This window comes from Lactuca serriola, chromosome 8, assembly GCF_051521515.1.
Source record: "Lactuca serriola cultivar US96UC23 chromosome 8, Lser_US96UC23_V15, whole genome shotgun sequence".
Classification (NCBI taxonomy): domain Eukaryota; kingdom Viridiplantae; phylum Streptophyta; class Magnoliopsida; order Asterales; family Asteraceae; genus Lactuca; species Lactuca serriola.
In genome coordinates, this window is record NC_136415.1 from 287,056,173 (window position 1) to 287,074,778 (window position 18,606).

The 18,606-nt window shown below is 34.8% G+C and overlaps 1 non-coding gene across 1 annotated transcript; it reads right to left on the bottom strand.

Annotated features, from left to right (window-relative positions):
- Positions 1 to 8,632: 8,632 nt before the first annotated feature.
- On the bottom strand, positions 8,633 to 8,739 carry LOC145071660 (small nucleolar RNA R71). The gene has a single exon (XR_013690667.1). It is a non-coding gene; the product is annotated as a small nucleolar RNA R71 (small nucleolar RNA).
- Positions 8,740 to 18,606: the final 9,867 nt, after the last annotated feature.

The window sequence follows — 18,606 nt, forward strand, 5'->3', positions numbered from 1 at the left end:
AACCCATTTATTTAAACGGATTGAAATATCTTATCCAAACCCGTTTATTTCGTGTTGTGTCAATTTTTGCCACCTCTACCTAGTACTCACTCAGTACTCAGTAGTGTGTGTTTTAAGTGATTGTATTGAACTATTGATCTTGTACCCAATTTCCTCCATACTTGGCATCTTGATTCCATCGTCAAATTTATTCTTGAGATTTTTCAAAAGTCAACATGGACCATTTATGTAAATTTGCCTTGATCTTGTTTCCAAAAACCTATAAGGGAATTTACATATTTTAAATATTATTATATGAAATATACTTTAAAAAACATATTAGACGATGATGACAAATGTTTGGGTCGTTGTTCATGTTGCATTCATCTTGGGCCAACTTTGTTTCTAATACGGATACGCCTCAAATTTGTTTTTATTTTTTATGCATCATTGTTATTTATATTTTTTATTTATTTTTAACATGAGTTCAGTTCTAGCATTTTATTATCCGATCGAATAACACCTCTACGTAAAATTGTATAAAAATATTTTTTTTTGTAGGGGTTTTAGGCGTACTAAAAATTTTAGTGACCAAAATAGAACACAAAATGGTGACATAATCTAACCGGTCACAAGGATCTAATATGAAAGAAAAAAATGTTAAAAGTTTTCTGCTTAATTTTGGACAACGTGCATAGAATTTTTCCCATTAAAATTGTGGTTGATCTTTTTTTCGGTTTAGTTTGTTTATTTTTAAACAACCCTTTCGTGCGCTAAAGGAAGGACGTAAACAGGGAAAAGATGCCATATAAAAATATTATAGATCAGCCAAACTGTTAATTTTATTTTTAGTTATTTACGGGTTTTTGGTATATTAATAAATGAGTTGGACTTTGATCTAAATAAGAATAAAAACTTATAAATTGATCAATAAAAAATCTACTAAAGTAACCTCTTTTAAATGGACTTAATAAGTGAGCATTGTAGGGCTTTCATGTCTGAAGGGTTATCTCAAATCAACTGGTGGATGATAATTGATATGTGTTTGGACATGTGCTTTGTGGGAGCTGCCTCCCAATAATTCTGCTCTTGATACCTTTGCTTTCTCCATCCCATGTCCCCATATTAGTGGATGCCTAAAAGTGTCAAAATAGATTGATACAATGACAAGTTAAATATAGTTTTTATAATAATATATGATTATGAAAACCATATAATATAATTTTCTAATAAAACGGTTGAGGAGGTATAAATGTTATATACACTTCCTAAATGTGTATTTTTGGCTTTAACCTATGTTTTGCTGAAATTTTCTATTATTGGAAAGTTTGAATGTATTTCTGGCTTTTATGTTTGATTATGCTCATACCAAATATCTGTTGGTTGCTCACGGGTGAAAGATAAGCACTGGAACTAAGGGACGAAACTAAAAATTCAAAACAAAAGGACATGACAAATAAACTTGATATGGAATATTTTTTTTTTTCCCCTTAAACTAACAATTAATAAAATAAAAGTAACAATTAACAAATAGATTTTGCAAATGACAAACAACTAGTTATTTTGTTAACAAATACAACCTAAAAGAACACAACAAAAATACAATTTAACAAGAATAAATCGCAATAAAGTCACTAAGTTAACTAAAAATTTCGATTTTGACACCGTATTTTTTTTTCTCAATTAAGTCACTATATTTACAATTTTGTTGGAATATCAATCAAATGACTGGTTCTCCATATTCTCCTGATAACTATTTTTTTTCTCGAATTGCAATAAAATCACTAAATTTACCAAAATATTCATTTTGACACCGCGTTTGTTTTTCTCAATTATGTCATTATATTTACAATTTTATTCCAATGTCAACAATTGACCGGTTACCATCAATAGGTTACCAAAATAATGACATGACAATATTGTGATTTGGAAACCATGTCGGATCATATGTGATAGGTCCGAGTTTTAAATTATGGGTTTAATTTGCATCGAACCTAATTTCACATATCTTCTTCTCCATTTCATTTCAGATTATTTCTTCACAAATGGCGTCTGAAAGTCGGTCCAATGGTTAAAACTCACTTACAAGTCAGTGAAAAGGGCGTAGTTACCCTTTCAGGATATGCTATTGTGGTTTAGAACCTCGATTTGGACAACAAGTAAATGAAGACCCCTACAAGTCGATTTAATGGTTCAAACTCACTAAGCATCTCCTGGATCGACCTTGTATGAGTCATCATTTACTTGTAGAAATCGAGATTCTAAACCACAATAACATCTCCTGAAAAGGTGAGTATGCCATTTTCTCTGAATTTGAAGTGAGTTTGAACCACTAGATCAACCTTTAGACTCTATTTGTGAAGAAATACTTTAATGAGAAGAGGAGAAGAAGATATATGGAATTGAGTTCAATGCAAACACTATATTTGAAACTCAATCCTATCACATAAGATCCGACGTGACTTCCACATCACAATACTGGTATGTCACTTATTTGGTAACCTGTTAGATCAATAGTAATTGGTCAAATGGTTGGTATTGCAACAAAATTATAAATATAATGTCATAATCAAACTTTTGGTAAACTTAGTGACTTGATTGCAATTTAGGAAAAGTGGTTACTAAGAGAACTGATCATTTGGTTGATATTGTAACAAAATTGTAAATATAGTGACTTAATTGAGAGAACAAAAAAATACGGTATCAAAATTGAAATTTTTGATTAACTTAGTGACTTTATTGCAATTTGCTCATTTAACAATTATTAAATAGATAATGTATTTAAATATAATTGAGATAATGATTTTTTTGTTATATAATTGTTTTGCACCTTTATCTAAAACAATAAAAAATAATGTATCACTTGCTTTCACATCTTAAGAGTAGTTTTGTCCATGTCAAAATATATAAGTGGTGTTAGGAAACCTTTGTGGCTTTAGGGATGATAAATATAGAGATTACATAAGTAATTAGGTAAACCATTCTCTATAACCCATGATACTTAAAAATAAAAAGAGAAAAATACAAACCTATCTTAGAGAGGGAAAGCAGTTATGGTATATCAGTAGCAACACTGTCTACATAGATAAACCATTGTCTATGGCTACTTACGTATGATCCAACCAGTAATATGTCATAAACATATAACAATATAATCTATGAGGAATCAAATTTTTTCACATATAAACAATTATCCATGTCACATCTCGTGTATATATCCTCTACATGTAGTTTTTTAATTTCAAGTACTATTGTCTTGGTGATTGCTTTAATCAATACATGTTTTTCTTTAATATGCATACCAGGTTTTCCACACCATTCATCTAAAAACCTTTTATCTAAAAACTTATGGTTGTGCCATATAAGTGTCTTCATCAAGGTCACCATGCAAGAAAGATGCCTTTACATCAAGCCATTCTCGATATGTAAGTGATTAGTAGCCATTATATCTAAGACTAATATGATTGTACTCATCTTCATAACCAAATATCTTATTGTAATCAAATCTCTTTTTCTATCAGAACTCACTAATTATAATTGTAACCATGTATCGTTTTCTACGATCAAGTGCATCCTTTACATTAACACCTACATGTTATATAGTTCTTTTTCGTATTGGCAGCTCACTGTTGGGATCAAGTTTGGTTCTTATTAAGTGAACTCATCTCATCCTATATAGCTTTCTTCTAGTGCATGGAATCCTTCATTCTCAAATCCTCTAGATAAGAATTTGGCTCATCATTCTAAGTCAATAACAAATAATTTGCTGGTTGAGAGTATCTACGTGGAGGTTTTCTCTCTCTAGTGGATGTTTTGACATTTGGATTTATGAATCTACTTCATATGTAACCTCAAATTATGAACTCTTACTATCTTCTTCGCTCACAATACCTTTAAAATTCCTACTATTCTTTGAGCTCTTATTACTTTTGGAGCTCTCTTTTATATCTGAAGTACTTATAAGTGTTCCTTGGGAAGTGGGAAGGGGATATGCTAATAATAATTATAAACAAGTTAACATTTATTAAACAACCCTAAACAAAGTTTGTAAAGATAAACAAAATACTTTGATTTATAAGAAAAAAAATACAAAGTAGTTCAAGAAAACAATACTTTCTTCCAACTTATAACTACAAAGATACAAACAACATGTACATTCAAAATATATAAAAGATTAAGGGAATAAATAACATAATGATTTACAATGGTTGAGTTCTACATAGAGCTTCCATTTCGATATGGATACCCCCACCGTCTACAATTGTTATCCACCGATAGATTATCCACCAATAGATTATCAATCAATCATAAGTTAAGACTAATTATCCACCGATGTATGATCAATTAATAATAAATTAAGACTGTTAGGTAGTCTTAAATACATTATACAAGATTTTCCTATCTAGTAAGAGGAAGTATGATCACTCACATAAACACTCTCAAACACTTACACAATACTAATCTTGAATGGAGCTATACCATTAATAAGTAAATTGAAGCAAGTAAGTGAATATGATAATATCAAGATTAGGTGTGAGATTTTAATTGAAATGTAAGATTAAAATTCTCAAAAATATGTTAAAAGTTAAGAAATCTTTTTTGAAAACTTGTTAAGAGCCTTAAGCCAAAATGAACTACAACTGCATCAAAACAAACACTACTAAAGTTGTCAGAAAAAAGAAAAGATGTGACGTGGGTTGTTGACCAAAAGTCAACTTTTCAGACCTAATAATCCACTCAAGCATAATAGAGTAGGTCAAATCATTTTTTTTTTCATTTCAAAATTTCATTTTTTTTCATGAGAATAGTATTGTTTCAACCTTTCTCAAATATTAGAATATTTCAAACTAACAATAGAAAACCAATACTAATTTTTTATAAACCATCTATAATCAATCCTTTAAAAAATTAAGGCAAGGTGTCTTAACAACACTTTTATATCAAGATTTATTTTCCTAAAATTCATATATAAAACCATCTTTTTCACTTAAATTTATCTATTTGAAAGTAAAAATATTGCTTACTATTTTATAATAATATCTTAGTTTTATACAGTATACTCGACTTAAATATTCTGTTAAATGTGACTTGAGCATTTGGAACATTTGCATGGAGCATTTGAGTTTAATGGAGCAATTGGAACTCAATGGAGCACTTAGGGCTCATGGAGCATGTTCAGTTTGACATACAAAGTACTAATAGAGTTTGTGGATCAAACGAGTGCATATGGGCTTTAGAAGAAATTGTGTGATAAGTATCATAAAAATTTTATGACAAACATGTTGTATCAAAAGCAAAGGGATGTCAAGTTCTAAATCTAAAGGAAACATCAAATGTTATAATTGAAAGGAAAAAGGGGCACTTAAGAAGAGATTGTCCATTGCTGAAGAAAGTGAATAATGGTGTTGAATCAAGAAACAACAATGTTGTTGTTCAAGGAGATCCCGATGAAGGGGATGATGATGAAGTTTTGACTGTATATACATCTAGTTCTACTGATGCTTACTGGAGCATCCTATCACATGACGTACAATAGAGACTAGTTCGACTCCTTTAATGAGTGGAATGAAACAATCAGGGTGGGTGATGATTAGATAAGCAGGGTAAAGGGCAGTGACAAAGTGCAGATCACGATACACGATGGTATGGTCAGGAAATTGGATTGGTAGTTTGTCCCAAATCTTTGAAAGAACCTGATCTCTCTTAGCACATTGGTGAATGATGGATTGAAGTATTCTGAAGTGGGTGACTGAGTAAGAGTCTCCAAGGGTGCTCTTGTAGTTATGAAGAGAAATATGAATCCTTATGAGATTTATATCCTGAAAGGTTGTACGGTTAGGGCAAAGACGACTGTATTCTAATCCTTGGATTAGTATGATGATGAAAGAAAGTTGTGGTATCATAAGTTAGGACATATGAGCGAGAAAGGGTTGTTTGGTGGAGATGCATCTAGAAATGCTAAACCTGGCGAAGCTTGTGTTCAAGAGATACAACGCATGGTGAAGTTCAGTTCGGTTCAACACTTAAGCAAGGAGATCCTCGAGTGTGTTCACTCAGATATATGGGATCTCTATCCTGTAAAGTCTCATGGTGGATGTTAATACTTTGTGACTTTTATCGATGATTTTTCATTGAAGACCTGGGTGTATTTTCTGAAGACAAAGGATGAATATGAAGTGTTTGGGTGGTTCAAGGAGTGGAAGACTATGGTTGAAAAGCAGACCGGGAACCAAGTTAGGTCACTCAAAACGAAAATGGGTTGGAGTTTTGCAAGGTTTCGTTTGACAACTTCTAAAAAATAGAAGGTACAATGAGGCATTACACTGTACAAAGCGGAGTGGTGAATAGATCTCCACCTTCAAAAGAATCCTTAATTACGTATAAATTGTCTTTTCAGCCTAGAAGAAGTGCTCGAAAGCAAAAGGAAGCGGAAATAACAATCAGGAGCTCGGGAAGTAAATAAAGAAGAAAAAGTCAAAAATCCTGAAGAACTCGGCGAGTCAATACCCCGAATCGATGAATCTAGTCGAACATTCGCGAAGCAATAGAAGTCCTTGCCGTACACGAGTTTTAATGAAGGAATCGGCGAGTCGATCCTTGGACTCGACGAGTTGACCCTGTTTCCTGAAATCTATAAATAAGACATTCCTGCCGGAGACCAAGGACTTCACTAGAACCTTGGAGGCTAAGCTGAAATAAAGAACACGGTGGAAGCTCTGGAAAGTGCAAAATCAACCCTACATTCAACTTTAAGGAGGATTAAGGCAAATTCTAGTTTACTCTTTACTTAATCTTTTGATTGAACCATGTATAAACAATTGATTTCGTTTTTGAGTTTGTTTTTTCTATAATTATGAGCTAAAACTCGTATCTTCTGTTTAGGGTAGATGACTTTGTGAATATGGATTGATTTTATGGTTAGGATTAATTTAATTTGGTGATATTGTTTTGTTAAGCTTGTTAAAGAACCTTATACGTTAACAACAACTATTTTCTGTTAATTAACCAGTATATTAAGTTGTATGAATATCTCTTAATTGCTAGTCTCGTATGATCTATGTGAAAACATTGTTATATGCCTAGGAACAGCGAACGTAAAACTAGGGTTAACTAGAAAATAGGTAAGTTAATGTGTGAGCTTGTGTGACGAACCATCAACAAGAGGTTAATTGAATGACCAATTTGAGTAACTACTACAAGTCTTACTTAACCCGAACCAATAAACTAGGAAATTCATTAATTTAGACAACTGGCCACTGCTTGAATTAATTTGTTTTCTAAGGATTAGTAATAGCAAACATGAACCTAATCACCTTAATTGGTAGCCAATGAAAAGTTAATCCGTTGCATTTACCATAAAATCAACCATAGGATCAAATGATTCAAACCTAAACAAAAGACTCTTTCACTATTGAATTTATTTGATTCTTGTTTGCTTAGTTGTTAGTTGCTTAGTTTAAGTGTTAGTTAAGTTTCTAGTCTTGTAAAACTAGAGAAAACCCTGCTATTTTACTATTTGTTTTTTTTGATAATTTTAGTAATTAGTTTAATTGTCGTTCCCTGTGTTCGATACCATGCTTGCTAAATTATACCACCAATTGACAGGTACACTGCCTTTTGTGTGTCAATTTCATATTTAAAAAGTAGGATAAAACTAGTTAGTTATACACACATCAAGTTTTTGGCGCCGTTGTCGGGGAACGGTTCTAAAATTTAATTGATTACTAGTGTTATCGATCATTTGTGTGAGATTTTTCTTGCACAAAGTTACTGCTTTAAGTAAATTTAGTATTAGGACTGATTTTTAGTTTCTAGCTTTTAGGAAATTTGTTTAATTTTTTTTTCTGTTTTGGCAGTGAACTTGTCGAGTTCCTACGAATAGACTCGACGAGTCAATCGCTGAATCCACAGTTTCGTTTTTAGTTCATATTTTGTTCTTTTTACGCATGTTTCTTTTTTTGATTTCTGGTGTTACATGACCCGAGGATCCAACACACCCCTAGTTCCTCCATATGAGGATCTAGAATCCGCTCTTAGAAAGAACAAAGACAAGGCTGTTGAAGACACTAGCCCGTCAAGGAAATGACCTTTCAAAGTCCTTAAGTCAGTCTTTGGGAAGAAGAAAAGTAAGAAAACAGGCGAAACCAGTAGTCAAAAGAGTGAGGAAAGCAAGTTAGAACATTATGAAGAAAATCCAATTCCATAAGTAACCGATTACGATTCCGAATCCGAAGAAGAAAGCGACTTTGAAGGCGAACCCGCTAACACCATGGCTAACATCGATGAAGTTCCCATGGGTGAATGGAAGAAAAGGATGCGTGATGACACCGACCCAGGACTCGTGTAACTCGCGATTCCCGTAACTGTCACTTTCGAACTAAAAGGCCACATACTTGCTCAACTTAAGGAAATTCCATTCTTCGGGAAAGATCACGAAGACGCATACAAACATCTAGATGCGGTCAACGATATAGCCGACTACTTCAATGTCCCTAATGTGGCTCGTGACACCGTTTTGCTTCGTATGCTACCAATCACATTCAAGGGAGCTGCGAAAGATTGGTTGAAATCACTCCCTCTAGGATCCATCACTACTTGGGTTAAAATGAAAGAGGAATTTATAGACCAAATTTGCCCTCCCTCGAAGATAGCCAAGTTAAAGAAAGCCATAGCAAACTTTGAGCAACAAGCTGGAGAGTCACTATATGAGGTGTGGGAGAGATACAAAGGCTTACTAAGGAACTGCCCACATCATGATCTAAACAACCAACAAGAAGTCTCCATTTTCTATGATGGAGTAAATGTAACAACTAGGCAGCTCCTTGATTCACAAGGACCACTCACAAAGAAGCCACCCCCGGTGATAAAAGAGCTAACTGAAGAATTCTCTAAGCATTCTAGATAATATCATAACCCAAGGAATGAACCAATTCGAGGGGTGGTGAACTCAGTTACTGATAGCATGGCAACAATGGTGGCTAAGTTGGAGATTTTGGACTGAAGAATGACTAAGATGGACCAAGCCATCCATGCTATCCGGGTAGGATGTGAGAATTGTAACATGCCTCACCTTACTAGAGATTGTGATTTGGATGAGAACGGGAACCGAAAAGTACAAGTGTGCTATTCAAGTGGTGATAAATATGATGATGATTGGCAAAAACCCAAGAAGGAATGGCTCCCATACGATGAATACAAAAAGGAAAAGGAGGAAAAATATAAGCAAGAAATCAAGGGGTTTTCTTTATCAAAAAGAGGATCCAGTGCAAGAAAAGAAATCAGATTTGGAGGACATGCTCACAAGATTTGTAGCTGCATCCGAGAAGAGACATAATGACACAGACGCTGCAATAAAAGAGCAACAAAATATGTTAAGGGAGCACCAAGGCATGATGATGGATCAAAAATCCATGCTTAGGAATCAGCAAGCATCCATTCATAACATTGAAAAACTGCTAGGCCATATTTCACAACAAATCAACCAAAGAGCACCGGGTAAACTTCCTAGCAATACCGAACAGAATCCAAGAATGGCACATGTGAATGCAATAACAACAGATTCTGAGAAAATTTTCACTCCTCTGACCCCTATACAGAAGGATCCCATAGAGGTGCAAAAAGAAGAGGCAGAAAACTGGGAATCGAGTAAACCCAACTCAACTCGCCGAGTCCCAAACAAGGATTCGATAAGTCCAACGTCTGATGACAAAAACAACCCTCGACGAGTCCAATGTCTGATGACAGAAACAACCCTCCTTTAAAACCTTACCAACCCTCTTTTCCATTTCCGAGTCAAGCCAAACCTGATGAACATATTCAATAGTATAGGAATTTTATGGAGCATATAAAGGCACTCCAAGTGAATATTCTGTTTGTTGAAACAATAGTTTAAACGCCAAAATATGCAAGTTTTCTTAAGAACCTCTTTACAACTAGAAGAAATATGGAAAAAGTGGTTGAGATAGTGTTGAAAGAATTGCCAGAGAAGAGGGGCGATCTAGGAAGCATCACCGTGCCTTGTCAATTTGGGAACTTAATGACCACGCAAGCGTTGACTGATTCAGGGGCAAGTATAAATATTATGCCATATTCCTTCTTCAAAAAGCTAAACCTTCCAGACCCAAAGCCTATTCAAATGAAAATCCATCTAGGTGATAAAACAATAATACATCCAATGGGAGTGTGCGAAGATCTTCTCATCAAGGTAGATAAACTAGTGTTCCCTACTGACTTCATAATACTAAACATGGAAGAAGACCTTAAAGTCCCAATCATTCTTGGGCGGCCGTTCTTGAATACCGCTTGTGCCTGAGTAGATATGCACGAATGTACACTAACACTAAGGGTGGGGGATGATTCAGTTATTTTTAAAGTTGAGCAAAAGAATGGGCACATAGAGCCAAGAGAAGATAAAGTTTCTTCAATGGATTGGATGATGAATTGTTAGAAAGAGAGCTTACGATTTTGCAAGAAAGCAATCCAATTCAATTCATATTATCTTTAGAAGAGAATTTTGATGCTGAAGGCGACCTGAAGGAGATAGAGAGGCTGATCGAGGAAGCTGATTTCCAGGAGACCATCCAAAGTGTTGAACCCGCAATGACTCGCCGAGTAGGACCCACTGACTCGATGAGTATAGACGAAAAGTCACAATCTGATGGAGACTTTGGCCTGCAATCCATGAGTACCCTCTCTGGAATTGACGTGCACATTTTGCCTGATCAATTGAAGAATCTACTTGAGGAAAGCAGAGCTGTTAAAGATTTGAGTGACTTTGAAAATGCACACTTGGTTTATCTTGACACAATTGTGCAATATGATGAAGCAATCCAAGATGACAAGAAGGAAAGCTTAGAAGATAAAGAGAATACTAAGGCTTAGAATAATGATTAGCATAACTTTTCCATTAAATCACACATGCCTGATCAAGAAGCAATATCAACCACAATCAAAAGAACCAAGCCTCGAGCCTTAGTCTCTACTACATTTGAAGTCTTCACTTTTAAACCACCGGATTCTTTATTATGTGATGAAAGTGAGGAAGAATTCGTGACCTCGAGTGATGATGAAATAATGAATGAAAAGGAAATCGAGGTAGATAAAGGAGGAATGGAAACAATTGGTCACAGGGAAGAAGCGAAAAAGAATAATCGTGGTAGAGGGATAAAGCGTAAAGTTGAAGAAAATGCCACAAAGAAGAGAATGGAAGAATTGAAAAGGACGTATAAGAGGAAAATCCATATTTACAAAACAAAGTATAAACCACAAAGGACTAAGTAGGAATTCCCGATGAAAGACAACGCAAAGACGTAGAGCGGGAAGGAGTCCAGCTAACGACTCCTAAAAAAGAAGCGCTTAACGTGAGGCAACCCATCAATAGAGTTTGCTTTCTTTGTCGTTTTCTTTTTCGTTTTTGTTTTGTGTGGTTTTCTAAGGATTTGTCTATCTAAATCTTCTTAATTTTCTGAAATGATTGCTTGAGGACGAGCAAGGTCTGAGTGTGGGGTTTGGTGAAATTATTTTTAAGATAGCATGTAAAAAGATGGAATTTTTTTCAAAAGAACAAATGAATCGACGAGTTGGTTTATGACTCGACGAGTCAAAGCATGAATTATCAACTTGTATTCGTGACTCGACTCGACGAGTCGCTACACTGACTCGACGTGTCGGGTATTTTTACCGAAAAAAAATAATTTTACAATTTTGTAAAATTAGGGTTTTAACCCTAATTGGAAAACACTTTCATTCTATACAGCCGACACACCCACTCGACATTCCAACTTCCTTTCAATCAACCATCTTGATTCTCTTGATTTCTTCTACTTTCTTCCAACAAGCTAACATCTTTTGTTTTTAATTATGTTTAAGGTTCAACCTTTAGAGGTTTCATGGTCTTAATTTCTCGAAAAACCCAGTTTTGAAAAAGATATATTTTTTAGTGTTCTAATTTTGACATGTTTAAAGTGTTTTTGTTGAGAATGGTTGTGAATTAGTACTTAGAATATCTTCCTAGACAAACCCCTTGACTGAATTTAAAGATTTCATGACCAAATATTGTTCGAATCACAACAGGACTCAAGTAGTTCATCAGACTAGCCGATTCTGTTGAAGAACTCGATGAGTCAGTCCCTGATGTAGGCCAGATTTTATTCTAACATTTCTGTGGTGTTTTGGTGTTCTTTTATCTTGTTTTATGATTACAGAAAATGTTTTCCAGAAGGGGCCGAAGTTCACAAGGAAACCAAGAGGATCATCCTTGGTTAAATTTTCCACAAATTGAATCAAAGTCCACAATGACTAAATGGAGGAAGAAGTTGGAGGAAGTTAAAAAGAAGGAAATTTATGTGCCCAACGCAATGAACTGGGAGTGGCTGGGACAAATCCGATATGAACAGGAATTGGCCTTATTTGTGGTCAAGACATTTGTGCACAATAGGGTGTCATTCACTTGTGATGGGTGGAACCGGTTATTCCATATTCAAGAACCGGTGTTTCAGGAGTTGTGATGGGAATTTTTCTCAACCATTTCTTTCCGTGGAGGAAATGATTACCACACTCCGGGTGTCCTCATGTTTTGCCTTGGCGGGGAATACCGCCAATGTAGCATTGGCGAGCTTGCATGGAGATTAGGTATCTATGACCAACATTTGGTCAATACTGAAGGTTTTGGTACTTTCTTGGAGCATTGTCACAAAGAGTTCCCAGAGGGAGTCGTGGGTTCCACATGGTGGAACACAATTGCAAATAAAGTCTATATCCCCAAATCGGCTCAGGAAGGGAGCATTCTTTCACCAATCCAGCGTCTTATACACCGACTTATTGCTTGCACGATCAATATGCGGAAGGATGACGACATGGTTCCTAACCTTGATGTCTTTTATTTGTGGAGTATTATTACTCCAAACACTTTTTGCAATCTTCCATACTGTTTAGCATATTATTTAGCCTACAGAGCGATCAAGGAGAGAAAAACTTCAAAAATCAATGGCGGGTTGTTTGTGACCCGCCTGGCAAGATCGTATGGGTTGATGGAGAGTGCAGCATGGAATATGTTGACAATGGTCCCGACCCCTCCTTTTAGCATTATGCTTTTAAGGAGGGCAAGGATTATAGAAGATTTTGGTGGTGGGGTTTTTGCAATCCCACATGATGATACAATTATAGCACTCAAGGAGCCGGAAAAAAGGGTGAGGAGACGACAAGAAGAAGCCCATGAAGACCCACCAGTGATTCCGGTCGATGATGAAGTACCAATGGATTGGTATAATGTGGAGATGAGACAATTTCAAGATGATTTGGCAAGGGGTGTGAATTTTGGCAACAAATCTTATATTAAAATGTTTAATCATTTCAACATTCAACATGTGAATGGGGGTAATTATTTGTATGTACGCACGTGGGAGGAAAGAATCGATGCCCGTAGAAGTGGAGCGGGAGGTAGCGGACGAGGAGATGATGGAGATGGTGATGAGGAAGATGAAGACTAGTTTATCCTTTTTATTTTTAATTGTTTGGTTGTGTTGAAACTATTTTTATTATGTTTGATTATTTTTGGACAAGTAGTTTTTAGGATCATCATTAGTTTGTTTTCCTTTTTATTACTTCTGTGTTGTTATTTTCAGAATTTGAATGAGGGTTTGCATGCAAATGGCCTAGAGAGTGATATAATAGTGGGAAGAATTGAGTCTAGGCAAGAGAGAATGAAGTTTTGAGTCCAAGTAACGAGTCCGATTATAAAGAGGGTTAAAGAGTGCGTAAATATTGAAGAAAAGAAGATCATGAGTGTCATTTTGATGCTAGTTCAACTCACCAAAAACCGGATTTGAAGCATAATACATTTTTTCCACACAGCGACGAACTCGCCGAGTGCACATATGAACTTGACGAGTCGCAGTACAATTTCATGATTTCTGCCATTTTTGCGCTTCAACTCGGCGAGTCACCATAATGACTCGACGAGTTGCTCCTTATTTCACTTCTCAAGCTCATGATTTGATGATATTTCACACGGAAATTGACTGCATTTTTGAAGATTAATTGCTGAAGTTTTCCGAGAGTCTTTCATGCATTTTTAGAGCTATCAACCACACGAGATTTGATGCCCGAGGCATGGGTGAGCTGTTCCCATGTCTAAAGTCAATTGAAGGTTGAGCTTTCAATGTCACAAGATCAACCTCGCGACTACTATCCTAGGGGAGTTTGTTCCAATTCCCTCTTTGCTTTTGTACTTTTCTTTTTCATGCATAACATGTAATGGGGACATTGCATGAATTAAGTGTGGGGTAGGGGGTTGGTTACATTCGTTAACTTAGAATCTTAATTTAGGCTTAATTTTAAAATTTTGTAGAAAAATTGAGAGGAATTAATTTAGAAAATTTTGGTAAAAGCAATTAGGAGTCATGCTAGTATTATGTTTGATGATTCTTTGAAGACCCAAATGTTTAGTTGAGCCTATATACGTTATAATGCATTTGTGGCCCCTTTTATTCTAGTGAAATCATGGGAAAAAACACAACCTCACTTAGTTTGATGAATGCAATATGTTTAGCATCGTGTACCTGAAATGTATCCAGGAAAATTAATATCTTTAATGAATAAAGGTTGAAGTTGAGCGCCATTGCTTAAGCATGTAGGTTTTGAGTGAAAAACAAAGTGAGTTACATGTTTAAAAAAAAGAGAGAGAATTACAAAAAAAAGTTGTAAGAATTTTGGAGGAGTCAAAGTATGAAGATCAAAAGATCAAAATTCTAAAGAAGTTCAAAAGCTGAAGATACCAAAAATCAAAAAGGTGGTGAGCTCAAAGAAATCAAGATCAAATATCAAAGAAGTGAAGAATTCCGAATAAGCTCCATAGTGGTATCGAAAAAAAAGTTATAATTTTCTAGATTATGTATTCTTGAGTTGCTTAACCAAAAATACCTTGAGGTTAGGAAGTCTTCTGCAGATGGATTCGGAGGGATGCATAAAATGTGCATTGTTCAAAAGAAGTGGGCGAGTATTTATGAGGATTGTGAGTATTTAGAATTGAGGGGGGTCCTTAGGAAAAATTTTAGACACAAATGCATGCGTTGCGGTCTTGGCATAATGGTTGGGTTTGATTGGGATTGTCTTATGTGATGCTAATATGTTAAAATTCAGATTTGCTTGGGGGAAAGCAAAAGTCAAGTGTGGGGTATTTTGATATGTGCATATTTATTCATATATTTTGTATAGAATATTAATACTTTTTGACTATTTTATTGCAATTATGGAACTAAAGGTGCTTAATTACGTCTAAATTGTATTTTCAGCCTAGAAGAAGTGCTCGGAAGCAAAAGGAAGCAGAAATAACAATCGGGAGCTCGGGAAGTAAATAAAGAAGAAAAAGTCAAAAATCCTGAAGAACTCGGTGAGCCAATACCCCGACTCGACGAGTCTAGTCGAACATTCGTGAAGCAATAGAAGTCCTTGCCGTACACGGGTTTTTAATGAAGGACTCGGCAAGTTGATCCTTGGACTCGACGAGTCAAACCTGTTTCCAGAAATCTATAAATAAGACATTCCTGCCTGAGACCAAGGACTTCACTGGAACCCTTGGAGGCTAAGCTGCGATCAAGAATACGGTGGAAGCTCTGGAAAGTGCAGAATCAACCCTACATTCTATTTTGAGGAGGATTAAGGCACATTATAGTTTACTCTTTACTTAATCTTTTGATTGAACCATGTATAAACCAATTGATTTCGTTTTTGAGTTTGTTTTTTCTGTAATTATGAGCTAAAACTCGTATCTTCTGTTTAGGGTAAATGACTTTGTGAATATGGATTGATTTTATGGCTAGGATAAATTTAATTTGGTGATATTGTTTTGTTAAGCTTGTTAAAGAACCTTATATGTTAACAACAACTATTTTCTGTTAATTAACCAATATATTAAGTTGTATCAACATCTCTTAATTGCTAGTCTCGTATGATTAATGTCAAAACATTGTTATATGCCTAGGAATAGCGAACGTGAAACTAGGGTTAACTAGAAAATAGGTAAGTTAATGTGTGAGCTTGTGTGACGAACTATCAACAAGAGGTTAATTGAACGACCAATTTGATTAACCACTACAAGTCTTACTTAACCCGAACCAATAAATTAGGAAATTCATTAATTTAGACAACTGGCCACTACTTGAATTAATCTGTTTTCTAAGGATTAGTAATAGCGAACGTGAACCTAATCACCTTAATCTGTAGCCAATAAAAATTAATCCACTACATTTACCATAAAATCAACCATATGATCAAATGATTCAAACCTAAACAGAAGACTCCTTCACTATTGAATTTAGCTGATTCTTGTTTGCTTAGCTGTTAGTTACTTAGTTTAAGTGTTAGTTAAGTTTCAAGTCTTGTAAAACTAGAGAAAACCCTACTTTTACTATTTGTTTTTTAGATAATTCTACTAATTAGTTTAATTGTCGTTCCTTGTGTTCGATACTCTGTTTGCTAAATTATACCACCAATTGACAGATACACTGCCTTTTGTGTGTCAATTTCATATTTAAAAAGTAGGATAAAACTAGTTAGTTATACACACATCATCTTCCGTTGCAAAATCAAAAATTTTATGTTTTAAAGTCGATCTTGAACACTATATTTCTGTCAATTGGTATCAGAGCCTTTTTACACACACACACACACACACACATATATATATATATATATATATATATATATATATATATATATTATGGATGAAATGAAGATGTTTGGTTTTTTTGTAGCCATAGACGATTTTCATGCAAAACATGAACAATTCTTGTATGGCTTTTTGGCAACATAAACAATGTGATCTATTTTTTTAACTACATGCATTTGGTCACAATAATGTTGTCTTAGAAAAATAAAAGGTTATTTGATAATTTTTGTATTATTATAAATGCATAAACAAGCCATTGACCATGTGTTGATGTTGTTGGACCCTTTTCGATATAGTTGTAGTAATATTTATTTATTCAAATGGTTTGTAATAGTAAATAGAAATTTATTCCTTTTTTAAGTATTAGATTTGCTTGTGATCTAGGGTAGGTACTTTAAAATGTAACAAAACGAAGATGGATCCATATTGAAGATCAAATGGTCTTTTTTTAATAGTAGTGGCAAAGACAACCTTTTCTGTAAAGTGTTGTTGTTGAAAAGTGTTACATCATAATTTGTGAAGCAACAGAGCCTAATGAAACCCTTATGTAAAGTTTTGCATGTTGCCGGAACAAGTTCTAATTCATCGAGTGTTCAACATGTTGCGTGCATTGGATGTTTTTGCTAGTGGCAGCCTTAATAACATCTCTTGAAGATTTTGGTCCCTATTGTCCCCTAGGAAAAGGACTTGATATTTCATGTATGACTCACATTAAATCTAATATAATTATGACTTGGTTTATGCACTCATAATATGTATGTGATGATTGTATGTTTTTAGTTTTGTTTGTGTAGATGAAAGTATGTTTTTTCATACTAGACATAAGGATGTCAGTGGGGGTAAACAGGACGGGGAGTGCGTCCCCCGTCCCCGCCCCGAAATTTCTATGTTCCCCCGTCCCTGCCCACGCCCCCAAAATGTTCAGCCTTCCTACCCCCGCCCCTGCCCCCGAATTCCCTTTATTACCCCCGCCCTTGTTCCCCCACCCCGATTGATTTTGGGCTGCCTTTTTTTGGGCTAAAAGAAGTTGTTATTCTAAAAGAAGCTATTTTTTAGGTAATAAATAATTATTTATAACAAAATTTTACATGTTAAAAATAGAAAAGTTATGAAATCTTAAAAACATTATACTAACAACTTAAAAACTTGTTTTTTTGATGAATTTTGGAAGCTCAAAATCATGTTATTTTATATAATTAATATATGTAAATACATGTGTGATTTATTAACGGGGTCCCCATGGGAGTTTCGGGACAACATTACCTACACCGACCCCCGTCCCCGTCCCCGCCCCCGATTTTTGATAAAAATTCCTCCAAACGGTACGGGGCCCCCATGGGAACGGGGTCCCACGAGACTTTTTGACATCCCTAGCTAGACAACCAATAAATAAAAATGTAAATCATCATGAACTTTGCTACTTTCAAAATAATAAATTTTAATACAAGATGCTAAAATAAATGAGTTTTGAACTAAAAGGAGTTCTATTAAAAAAAGCTTATAAAGTTTGAAAATAAGAAAAAAAATTTGAAATTGAGATTGTAAAACTCATAAAAAACTCCAACACCAAAGAAAATATGCTTTTATAAAAAGTACCATGTATTATTAAATGCTTGTAATATACGTGAAACAATATGTTTTTAAAACTAGAATTATAAAACATAAACATCATTTTTATCTTTTGATGTTTGAGGTAGTTTTGCAATTTCTAGTAGGATAAATGTCACTTAACCACTAGTTATGTGTCAATTCTACATGCCTTTTAAAATGGATGACTTGATCAAAATTCTTTTGTGATAAAGTGTAAGGTCAGACCTTATGACCCGATGAGTCAAACACTACACGCTGACCACCAACGCAAACGCCAACATCAGCACCAACACCAACGCTAACACCAAATCTTATCAGCGTCAGCGTGAACCAATGATCTATGTGATCTTTTGTATATTAGGAAGTTATAC